Source organism: Agelaius phoeniceus, assembly GCF_051311805.1.
Source record: "Agelaius phoeniceus isolate bAgePho1 chromosome W unlocalized genomic scaffold, bAgePho1.hap1 SUPER_W_unloc_1, whole genome shotgun sequence".
Lineage (NCBI taxonomy): Eukaryota > Metazoa > Chordata > Aves > Passeriformes > Icteridae > Agelaius > Agelaius phoeniceus.
The window spans coordinates 4,290,010-4,302,505 of NW_027509866.1; the positions used below are offsets into that span (position 1 = coordinate 4,290,010).

The 12,496-nt window shown below is 55.7% G+C and overlaps 1 protein-coding gene across 1 annotated transcript in view; it reads right to left on the reverse strand.

The window, feature by feature from the left end:
- Window positions 1–12,496, reverse strand: part of LOC143692452 (uncharacterized) — a 358,232-nt gene that overhangs the window by 231,633 nt on the left and 114,103 nt on the right. The window lies entirely within an intron of this gene.

Below are 12,496 nucleotides of genomic sequence, written 5' to 3' on the forward strand. Positions count from 1 at the left end.
GATTTTTCCTCCCTGGTCTCCATCCACAGCTCCTTTTCTGGGGGAGGAAGGCCAAGGAGAGGATGGGATTTGCCTCCGTGCCAGAGGGAAGGGGAAGGAGATCCCCCCAGTGCATCCCCAGCAGGACGGGGTTGGCAGCAGGGTTGTCCTGCAGCCGGGGGCTGTGCTGGGCTGGGAGATGGAGCAGGAGAGAGGGGGAAAGGGGCACTGACTTCCTCCTCACCTGCCTGCGTGTCGTGGGGCTCCTTCCTTTTCCTTGCAGCCTCCTCCTCCATCTGGCAAAGGTTTGGGGATGTGAAATCCTGTTTTGGGAGGAAAGCAAGGGATGAGCGCATTGAATTTTGTAGTGGTTTCAAGGCAAACCTGGGGAGAGTCTAGGCGATAATTACAATTTAATAAGAAAATGAAGATCAAGGCAATGGTACAGAAACACTGCCTTAAACTGACAGAGTCTGGATATAACCTGACACCCTGTTGCTGGTCAGGGTGGTGGCAGCAGTCCCATGAAATGGTGGCTACAGTCCTGTTGGAGTGATGAACGTGATTCTGTCCAAGCAGTGATCCTGTAGAAGGGTCTGGTCTTCCTCTGAAGGTCCAGGGGTGGTTCTGGAGCTCTTGTCCTCTGGGAATCCAGTAGGCAAGCTGCTCCTGGTGTTGCAAGGCTCAGCTTATATGCAGGTAGGAATGCTTGGATCCTCCCCCTGGGCGGAGCATCCCACAATGGGAGGATGGAATTTGATCAGTCCTGCAGTGACACTCAATGGCCCATTCCCAGAAGATATCTCCTCTGGAGGGCATTATCAGGGCTGAGGCATGGAAGAGATCAAGAACACTGCCCCACCTCTTTATAGCAGTTGATGAAGATGGGGATTGCAAACATGCATTTGGTTCCATCTAACACTGCAGCCTGAAACAGTGGGGGAATCCCTGCTCAGGGGGTGAACACCACCCCCCTTACCCAAACTGGCTCATGTGTAAAACCCCCACCCTGGGAAGGCCACACACACAGGGGACAATGTCACACTTGCCCTGCCCCAGGGGAGGTCTCTGTCTCTGACACTCCGTGGCTGTCCCCCCTTTTCTCTTTCACAGGCCGGGGGCTTTGCCAAATCTAAGAATAATTTTTCTTGTGTCCCTGTCACCTTTGTGACATCTACACAGAGCTTTCCCTTCCTTTTCATACTCTTTTCAGAAAAGAGGTATCACAATGTATTGGGCCGAATTTCCACTTTTCTTATATTGGAACCTGCCAGCAGCTGAACTGGAGGTGTGCAGGACCAATGGATTTTGGAATTGCCACAAAATTGCTTCTACTGTGAGTTTATTGAATTTTGGGATTTGTTTGCGTTTTCACCACAAGTGACTTGTGGGAAAAGCAAATTCAAGGCATTTTCTGTAGGGTTAAGTTTGATTTTTGTCAAGAAACAACTTTGCTTTGTCCAGTGCCCAGGGAATGCTCAAGGGGTCACTGAGCCTCTCACACTGGGGGATGCTTGGGAGGGGCTTGGGAGGGTTGTGCCTGTCCCTGTCACCCCAGGCCATTCCCCAGGGGTGTCCCTGTCCCTGTCACCCCAGGCCATTCCCCAGGGGTGTCCCTGTCCCTGTCACCCCAGGCCATTCCCCAGGGGTCTCCATCATTCTCACCCAGGGAATGCCTAGGGGGTCTCCCTCCCTCTCTCCCCTGTGCCAGGGGGTGCTCGGGGCAGTCTCTGTCCCTCTCAGCCCAGGGGATGCTCGGGGCTCTCTGTCCCCTGGCCCTGGGGGATGCTCGGGGGGTCTCCATCCCTCTGGCCTCAGGCAATGCCTGTGCAGGGCTGGGCACCAGGGGCTCTGTGTCCCTCTCACCGCTGAGGCTGCTCGGGGCTGGGGGGGCTCTGCCACCTTCTCACCCCTGGCGAGGCCGGGGGGGTCTCTGTCCCTCTCAGCCCTGCTGGGACCCCACCCAAACATCATCGGGGTCACAGGGACAGAGACACCCCCAAAGCCCCAGAAGGGCTGAGCCTGGGATTTGGTTTGGGGCTGAGGATTTAGGAAGGGGCTGGAATTGGGGCTGGGCTTGGAGTTGGGGCTGAGATTTGGATTAGAGCTGGGATTGGGGTTAAGGCGAGACATGGGATTGGCTTTAGGGCTGGGGTTGGGATTGGGTCTGGGGCTAGATGAGTCTGGGACTGGGATGTGATTTAATACAGAACTGTGAGTGTGTCTGAACACGGAGTGAGATTGAGACCAGGATCAGGGTCAGGTTTGGGACTGAGCTCACCCAGAGCAGGACAGGGGGGATGTCACTGCAGGATGTCCCTGGCATTGTCCCAGCCGTCCTCAGGCACCTCCAAACATGGGGGGCAGCTGGGTGCCCCAAGATCCAGGTGCTCCCACGCTGCCCCTCAATACCAGGTGAGCATTCCCTGAGGGCAGCCCTGACTGTGACCCTTGGGGCTCTGGGATCAGCCCTCACATCCCTGTGGGAGCAGCTGCAGACAGGATGAGAGATTTCCCCCCTCTCTTTCCTGTGGGAGGATGAAGCCCGGCTGCCATTTTCTTCTGGTGTCTCCTCCTTTCCTCAGCTGAGGATGTCACTCCCCAGGAGCAGGAAAATCCCCATTCCCTGTTTGCCTGTGGCTGCAGTCTGGAACATCCACCCAGAATTAAGGACTTTCTGACAGCCCTGCTGAATGACAACGGCAAAAGGTTTGTGAGAAGGGGAAAAAATTGTATTTTGATAGGAAATAAAAGGTGCAAAATTATTTCTTTCTCTCATATTCCTTTTCAGTCAGTTCTGGTCTGTTTTCAGAGTGCCACCTTCTCAGCTGGTTGTGCTTGTGTCCTCCTTGTTATAAAATTGACTCAAAACGAGTAATTTCCAATCAAAGAATTTATTAATTATTGAAGCAGTTATACTACGTAAGCAAAGGCTCAGCGCTGGGCAACAGGGGAGTCTCCGCTCCACCTACTGCCGCCCCAACTAGTTTCTGATTCAGTCCTTTTATCCTCTCCATCCTTCAGGAGTCCACGTCATCTCGGAGTTCTCTGCGCCTGTGCTGGTTGTTGCTAGAGGGTCATCCTTCTGTCTCCTGGTGGTCGGTGATAAAAGGCTGCGGAGTCTTCCTCAGCTGTGTCTTCTTCACCCTATGTCCTTATTTGGTGACTTCTCCGTGGAAAATTACCAAAATCTTATGATTAATGCAATATGTGTCCTATCAAGCTTAAGCAAGCAAATATCCTGCCTTGCAAACTGTTTATCTGCCCCTGCCCCTTCCCCAGCTTTTCCCTGGTCGTTATCTCTGTGAGTTATCTGCTTGTACCATTTGTCAGCGGGAAAGGTTTCCCTGCTGGGTGTTAATCTGCCCCTGCCCTTTCCCCAGCCTTTCCCTGGTCGTTATTTCTGTGAGTTATCTGCTTGTACCATTTGCTGGGTGGGACTATGTGTGGGCTCCTGCAACCCCTCCCCTTCCCTGGTATCCTTGTGGCTCATATCTCATGAAGTAGTACAGAAATAGTCAGCAGACAACTCTTGTAACACACTGGTCTCTTTTTCGTGATGAACAAAATGTAGTCCTTCATCTCACTCCTTTCTCTCCTGCCTCTCTTTGCCTGCTCTGTTTCTCTCTCAGTGTCTCCCTTGACCCAGGGCAGCTCCCACCAAAGACCCTGCCCTGATTTAATTCCCAATCCAGGAGCTACAACAACCATGGGTGAAGTTATGAAGGCTGGCAGTGAAATGTCACTGTAAGATCTTGCTCCACTTGGCTTTTGGCTCCTTCTTGAGAGCTTTTCCTTCCAGGGCAGGAACATCTTTTCCTGGTTGGGAACTGGAATTCCAGCCCCTGGCAGTGTGTGCCATGGATCCCAGAGGGCCATTCCCGAGGCTGCCAGGGTGCTGCTCCTGCCGTGCCTCCCAAGGAGCTGTGCAGGGCCAGGGGACAAGGTCCAGCAGCTCTGTGGGCTCCCAGAGCACACAGCAAAGGTGGCTTTGCCGGACATTTCCCAGCACCTTCCCCGCTGGAAGCAGAGGGAGGGAGGAAATGGAAGCGAGTCCCCGACAAAATCTTGGAAGGATTGGGCTGGGAAGGGACCCTGCCCATGGGTTACGATTTCGCGAGGGAGAGACGCCTCTGCCCCAGGGGAGTGCGAATGAGAGCGTGGGAACGCAACCTGTGGATCTGCTCGAACTTGGATTGAACTGAACAAGAAATGGGGAAGAGTGAGGGAGAGAAAGAAATCGGGAAGAGATCTCAGAGAGAGAAAGAAATAGGAAAGAGTTCTCAGAGGGGGAGAAAGAAAGAGGAAAAGGCTCCGGCCCGGACTCCGCAGCTCCCGGGGACACCCGCAGGGCTCAGCGCCTTTCACAATTCCAGCCAATCAGAGGAGGCGCTGAACAATTTCCAGCCAACCAGAGCTTTTCTCGCCGGTGACTCACCGGTTGCCAGGCGGACCCGCAGAGCCCAGCGGCCCCGGAGCGGAGTTTGGGGCTCGGGCCGGGGGCACGGATCCGCCCCGGGGGGGTCCCCGAGCCCCCTGCCCAGCCCTGGGGCCGATCGGGGGCTCCCCCACCCAGCAGCCGGGGCTGCGGGGCCGCGGGGCAGAGGGGTGGGAAAGGGGGGTCCGGGCTGGCAGCGGAGGAAATGCGGGAGGAAGAGGAGGGAGAGGAGGAGCAGGAGCGGGAGCGGGAGAATCCCGGCGCTCGCAGCGCCCGCACGCTGAGCCTGCAGCAGCCCCTGCCCCGGGAGCATCGCCCCCAGCCCCGAGCCGCAGGTGAGGGCGAGGCCGAGCTCGCCCCGGCTCCAGACAGGGGTGTCCGGGAGGATTTTTTTGGAGCGTGTTCGGAGCCGGCAGATCCCAGACTCGAGCCCCGGGTATCTCCGGGCTCCCTAAGAGGAGCTTTTTCGGGGCAGAGGAGCCGCGATCGCCCCTTGGGAGGGTCCCGGGGGTCCACGTGGGGATGGCCTGGTACCGACGGGGCGGGACATTGGTTTTGGGGATCCCCGTGAGAGCCGGGGCTGTGGAACGGGGGACCCCCGGGGCGGGGAGAGGGGAAGGGGCGATACCGGAGCTGGGGCACCCCCGGCAGCCCGGAGATGAGGCGGGGACGGGACCCCCTGACCCTGACAGGGGCGCGTCCTGGGGTGACTTCATGATGCTCGTGCCCCATCGGTCCGTTTAGCCCAGAAATGAGTTCTGCACCTTTAAGGCCGGTTCTGAGAGCCAAGGGGAGGAGGAAGAAGCTGCAGTTTGTTTTCAGACACTGCACTCACTCCTCCACATTCCGGCTCCTGGATGGACAGAGAGCAGGACAGAGCTCTCCTTTGCTTTTAGTTAGTTTTTAGCTCTCTGAGGCAGAGAAGTTCCCTGGACTGTGGTTTTTCTTTTTCTTTGGAGCTGTTTAAACCTGCTCTGCACTGAACACCCAGAACACCACCGGCAGCTCCTGCCTGTGGCCCACCTGGCGGAGCCTGGGCCCTGGCATTTCCAGCACTGCAGAGACTGAAAAGAGACGGATAAGAGACTGATAAGAGACTAATAAGAGACTGATAAGAGACTGATAAGAGACTGAGTGAGCTGAGCTACAGCCCAAGGAGGAACATTCCGAGTTCATCATCTCTTTTGGAGAAGCAAGAAGTCTTATTGTTTAATATTTTTCATTTGTTGTGCTGGTGAATGCTTTGCCTGCTAAATAAACAGATTTTTTTTCGCTTTTCTCCGAGGAAATCTTTTCTCGATCCAGCTGCGATAGGGGCTGCTTGTATTTGCTTTGTAGAGGAAAATCTTTTGGAGATTTTCTCCCAAATTTGCCATAAACCAGAACGGGGTGTTGGGAAGAGGGGGGAGCCCCAAGTGGCTGGTCTGGGGTGAGGTTGGAGAAGGGGACCCCAAACCCCCCAACATCCCTAAGTAGGACCCTGGAGAGGGGGGATCACAACGACCCCTGAGGATCCCCAGCAGCCCTGAGATGGGGGACCACCAGAACCCCAGAGGGATGAGACTGGACATGGGACACTCCTGGTGGCTTTTTTTGATTCACTCTTGATTTTTGGAGGATTTTATGGATACCAGATGACTCCTAGAGATGGACTTGTGTGGGCGGAATCCCCAACCGAAGGCATTCACACCTTGTTTTTCCCCAAACCAGGATTTTCCCCAAACCTTCCCACAGTGACATCCCCTCCTGTCCTGCTCTGGGTGAGCTCAGTTCCAAACCTGACCCTGATCCTGGTCTCAATCTCACTCCATGTTCAGACACACTCACAGTTCTGTATTTAATCCCATCCCAGTGCCAGACTCGTCTAGCCCCAGACCCAATCCCAACCCCAGCCCTAAAGCCAATCCCATGTCTAGCCTTAACCCCAATTCCAGCTCTAATCCAAATCTCAGCCCCAACTCCAAGCCCAGCCCCAATTCCAGCCCCTTCCTAAATCCTCAGCCCCAAACCAAATCCCAGGTTCAGCCCTTCTGGGGCTTTGGGGGTGTCTCTGTCCCTGTGGCCCTGATGATGTTTGGGTGGGGTCCCAGCAGGGCTGAGAGGGACAGAGACCCCCCTGGCCTCGCCAGGGGTGAGAAGGTGGCAGAGCCCCCCCAGCCCCGAGCAGCCTCAGCGGTGAGAGGGACACAGAGCCCCTGGTGCCCAGCCCTGCACAGGCATTGCCTGAGGCCAGAGGGATGGAGACCCCCCGAGCATCCCCCAGGGCCAGGGGACAGAGAGCCCCCAGCATGCCCTGGGCTGAGAGGGACAGAGACTGCCCCGAGCACCCCCTGGCACAGGGGAGAGAGGGAGGGAGACCCCCCAGGCATTCCCTGGGTGAGAATGATGGAGACCCCTGGGGAATGGCCTGGGATGACAGGGACAGGGACACCCCCTGGGGAATGGCCTGGGGTGACAGGGACAGGGACACCCCTGGGGAATGGCCTGGGGTGACAGGGACAGGGACAACCCCCTAAACCCCTCCCAAGCATCCCCCAGGGAGAGTGGAACAGAGACCCCTTGAGCATCCCCTGGGCACTGGAAAAAGTAAAGTTGTTTCTTGACAGAAATCAAACTTAACCCTACAGAAGATGCCTTGAATTTGCTCTTCCCACAAGCCACTTGTGGTGAACACACAAACAAAACCAAAATTTAATAAACTGACAGTAGAAGCGATTTTGTGGCAATTCCAATTTCCATTGGTCCTGCACAGCTCCAGCTCTGCTGCTGCCACATTCTGATAAAAGAAAAGTGGAAATTCGGCCCAATACATTGCGATACCTCTTTTATGAAAAGATTATTAAAAGGAAGGGAAAGCTCTGTGTAGATGTCACAAAGGTGACAGGGACAAAGAAAAAACTTATTCTTAGATTTGGAAAAGCCCCCGGCCTTTGAAAGAGAAAAGGGGGGACAGCCACGGAGTGACAGGGACAGAGACCTCCTCTGGGGCAGGGCAAGTGTGACATTGTCCCCTGTGTGTGTGGCCTTCCCAGGGTGGGGGTTTTACACCTGAGCCAGTTTGGGTAAGGGGGGTGGTGTTCACCCCCTGAGCAGGGATTCCCCCACTGTTTCAGGCTGCAATGTAAGTTGGAACCAAATGCATGTTTTCAATCCCCATCTTCATCAACTGCTATAAACAGGTGGGGCAGTGTTCTTGATCTCTTCCATGCCTCAGCCCTGATAATGCCCTCCAGAGGAGATATCTTCTGGGAATGGGCCATTGAGTGTCACTGCGGGGCTGATAAAATTCCATCATCCCATTGTGGGATGCTCCGCCCAGGGGCAGGATCCAAGCATTCCTACCTGCATATAAGCTGAGCCTTGCAACACCAGGAGCAGCTTGCCTACTGGATTCCCAGAGGACAAGAGCTCCAGAACCACCACTGGACCTCTAGAGGAAGACCAGACCCTTCTACAGGATCACTGCTTGGACAGAATCATGTTCATCACTCCCACAGGACTGCAGCCACCATTTCATGGGACTGCAGCCACCACCCTGAGCAGCAACAGGGTGTCAGGTTATATCCTGACTCTGTCAGTTTAAGGCAGTGTTTCTGTACCATTGCCTTGATCTTCTTTTCTTATGAAATTGTAATTCTGGTTTAGACTCTCCCCCAGGTTTGCCTTGAAACCAGTACAAAATTCAATGCGCTCATCCCTTGCTTTCCTCCCAGAACAGGATTTCACATCCCCAAACCTTTGCCAGATGGAGGAGGAGGCTGCAAGGAAGAGGAAGGAGCCCCGGGACACTCAGGCAGGTGAGGAGGAAGTCAGTGCCCCTTTCCCCCTCTCTCCTGCTCCATCTCCCAGCCCAGCACAGCCCCTGGCTGCAGGACAACCCTGCTGCCAACCCCGTCCTGCTGGGGATGCACTGGGGGGATCTCCTTCCCCTTCCCTGTGGCACGGAGGCAAATCCCATCCTCTCCTTGTCCTTCCTCTCCCCAGGAAGGAGCTGAGCATGGAGACCAGAGAGGAGAAATCCCCACAGCAGAAACTCATGGATGAGGCCATTTTGAGTGACTCCAGGGCACAGGAATCCAATGGGGAGGAAAATCCCCAGAGATCCCACAGGAGGAGGGGCTCCAAACCCAGCCCAGTGTGCTCTGAGGAGGAAAGACCCACCCTGAGCCTGGAAGGTGGACAGAGCTTCAGCCAGAGCTCAGAGCTGGTGGTCCATGGGCAGCTTCACGACGGGGAGAAGCCCCACAAGTGCTTGGAGTGTGGGAAGAGCTTCAGGCAGAGCAGCACCCTGATCAGCCACCAGATGATCCACACTGGGGAATGGCCCTACGAGTGTGGGGAGTGTGGGAAGGGCTTCAGCTGCAGCTCTGCCCTCATCATCCACCAACGCATCCACACTGGGGAGAGGCCCTACAAGTGTCCCCAGTGTCAGAAGAGGTTTCAGACCAGCTCCAGTCTCCTCCAGCACCAGCAGATTCACTCAGAGGAGAGGCCCTTCCGCTGCCCTGACTGTGGGAAGGGCTTCAAGCGCAACTCCACCCTCATCACCCACCAGCGCATCCACGCTGGGGAGAGGGAGAGGCCCTACGAGTGTCCCCAGTGTCAGAAGAGGTTTTACACCAGCTCTGATCTCCTCCTGCATGAGCGGATTCACACAGATGAGAGGCCCTTCCGCTGCCCTGACTGTGGGATGGGCTTCAAGCGCAACTCCCACCTCATCAGGCACCAGCGGATCCACACCTGGGAGAAGCCCTACGAGTGTGGGGAATGTGGGATGAGCTTCAGCCAGAACTCTAACCTGATCTCCCACCACAAGACCCACACCAGGGAACAGCCCTATGAGTGTGGGGAATGTGGGAAGAGCTTTAGGCAGAAGTCTCTCTTGATCTGCCACCAGAGGATCCACACTGGGGAAAGGCCATACAACTGCGGGGAATGTGGAATGACCTTTAGTAGGAAGACCCAAATGATCATCCACCAAATGATCCACACAGGGGAGCGGCCCTACAAGTGCCCCGAGTGTGGGAAGAGGTTTCACACCAGCTCTCAGCTCCTCCAGCATCAGCGCATTCACACGGATGAGAGGCCCTTCCTCTGCCCTGACTGCGGGAAGGGCTTCAAGCACAACTCCACCCTCGTCACCCACCGGCGCATCCACACTGGGGAGAGGCCCTACGAGTGTCCCCAGTGTGGGAAGAGCTTCACCAGCAGCTCTCACTTGAGCAGACACCAACGGAGGCACCAGTAAAAGAAGCCCTGCTCATGCCCCAACTGCAGGAACAGCTTCATGCACCGCTCCAGCTTTATCCCCCATTGGAGACACCACGTTGGTCAGAGCCCTGGTGACCCATGTTCCCCATGATCCATGCTGGGAAGACACCTGTCCCTTTTCCTGCCCCTGCCAATGACATGATGTGGGGTTGGAGAACATGAGGGTCTGGCCATGGCCCTGTCATTACATTCACTCCCACCTCAGGTCATTGCCAGGGGCAGGAAAGGGACTCTCTCTCTCTCCCCCTGAGGAAAAGGGTGTCCTTTCCAGACAGGAGGAAATACATTGCCAGGAAGAACTAGTTGTTGATGTTGTAGTTTTTTCTGTAAACAGTTTTATTTATCCCTTCTGTTATCAATATTGTTTCTGTTCCTGTTTGTTCTTTATCTCGTTGCTGTTCCCAATAAATTGTTCTTATCCCAGCCCGGGATCTTTGCCTTTTGTGCTTTCCATGGCAGGCGGGAGGGCAGCGAGGGCAGCGCGGTTTTAGCAGGAGCAGGAAATTGGGGAATCCCATTGCTGAAGCCCGGCCCGTGGAAACCGAGCATCCCAGCTGGTGCCAGCCCTGGTGGCCATGGAAACCACCTCTGGCATGGGGTGTCCATGGAGCTGCCAAGGGACTGAGCATAGGAACAGGGGGCTGGTGATGGTGTCCATGGAAACTGCCCATAGGAACAGGGGGCTGGTGATGGTTGCCTACTAAGTATCAGATTTGTCACAGGCCCTCAGAAGGGTTCCATGAATCTCCAGGCTGTTCAAGAGCTGCAATGTCACAGGCAGAGACAGGGGCTCCATGGAGACCTCCCAGGCGTTTCTGGGATGGTAAAGAGCCCTGTGGTCAGAGGCAGTCACAGCCATTCCATGGTGACATCCCAGGAGTGCCCAGGCTGCCAAAGAGCCGGGATGTCCCAGACACTCACATGGGTTCCTGTGATGGGCACAGTGGGAGCTTCAGGCAAAGTTTATTAGAGAAGCTCCTGTTGGGTCACGAGGTGCAGAAACGATCCCCAATGCTTCCCATAGATCCCCAAATGTTACTGTGTAATCAGTGTTCCGTGCTTTCTTTCCAATGGAAAACAACCATCCTTATCCTCCAGGTGTCCATGTCTGAAATTGGGATTCCACCTCCAAAATTCTGTATATCCAAGGGTTGCTCCCAGGCACAATCTGCCAGTACCATCAAGCCTGGCTGGCCTTGGCCTCTGGTGGCTGCCCCTGCAACACTGGGGCTGGGTTCTTCCCTTTCCATGGAGATCACTGGGACACTGTGGGGACCCCATGGAACCAAGGGGATCCTTGTGGCACCACTGGAGCCCATGGAACCAAGGGGCCATGGTGACACAGCGGGGCTTCATGGAACCCAGAGACCATTATGGCTCTGTGGGGCCTGATGGAACCATGGAGACCATTGGGACCCTTCAGGGCCTGGTGTCACCAAGGGGGCATTATGACTCCTCAGGGCCTCAGGGAAGCAAGGGACCATTGGGACAATGTGGGGCCCCATGGAAGTGAGGGAACATGGAATAGGTCTGGCTGGCTTGGCCTCCCAGGGCCCCTGACAGGTCTGGCTGATGTTGTGATGTCAAGGGCTGCCTCTCATCAGCTCCTGGAACACTGGGGCTCCGTGCTTTCCTTGCTATAGAAAAGAACTGTCCCTCTTTTTAAATGTCCATTGCCAAAATTGGTATTCTCTCAAAAAATTTTCCTATATGCAAGGGTTTCTCTCAGAAAAAAAACCTGCCACTTCTGGCTGGCCTTGTCCTCTGGTGGCCATTTCTCTTCTGCCTGGCAAACACTGGGGCTCTGTTCCTTCCTTCCTACGGAAAAGAACCAACCTTCATGTCCATGGTCCATGGCCAAAATTAGAATTTGGCCTCCCAAATTCCATATATCCAAAGATTGCTCCCAAGGACAGACAGGTCAGTCTGGCCATGTCTTCTGGTGATTTTCTTAGACTCTGAGCTGAATGCTTTCAGTTGAAAAAACCTTGGAAAGGGCCCAGACATCTCCCAAGAAGAGTTTTTGAGGACTTGGGCACATGACTACTACATATGGACAAAGGAACTCTGTGCTCTGTGCTGTTGTGAGGGTTTGGCATCATGGAAGTGATGTTCCAAGAGAAGCTGCTAGCAGTTTCCTCCGTGTCTGACTAAAAAACCAATCAGTAATTAACTTTGAGAATTGACAATCTGTTAAACTGCTAAGGAAACTGTACACGCTTCTGTGAAGACACATGTTAAAGATGGGAAAGCCTGGGAGGGTCTCTTTCCCTTCTGGCTGGCACAGAGGTAACAAGGCTGACCCGGCCCCGTCTCAGCCAGGCTGGGCCAGGCGGCTCCTGCCGTGGGGCCGGGCCCCTTCCCAGGGACCCCGCCAGGCCCCATCGGCTGCCGGGCAGGGCAGGGGAGGCCGCGGGGCCGAGGCCGGGCCGGGCCATGGCTGCAGTTGGGAACATCTGGGCCCTGCTGAGCCCTGCCCCGCCGCCAGCCCGGGCCCAGCCAGGATCCGCCGGGCCCCAGGAGCAGCCCCGGGCCGGGCCGGCTCAGCCAAGATTCTGCCACCCTTGGGCTTCAGCCGCAAGCCCCGGGCAGGGGCAGGAGAAGCCATCGGCCCCCGGCCATGCTGCTGCTGTGCTCTGGCCTGGCTGCTGAGATCCTGGCCCTGCCCCAGCGCAGCCCATCCTGACACAGCCCCAGCGCAGCCGCTGCAGAAACCTCCATCGTAAAACAGCTCCGGCCGCAAGCACCGAGCCCGGCCGGGGGCACGGAACCATCTGCAGGCCCCGGGTGAGATATGAACTCTTTCAG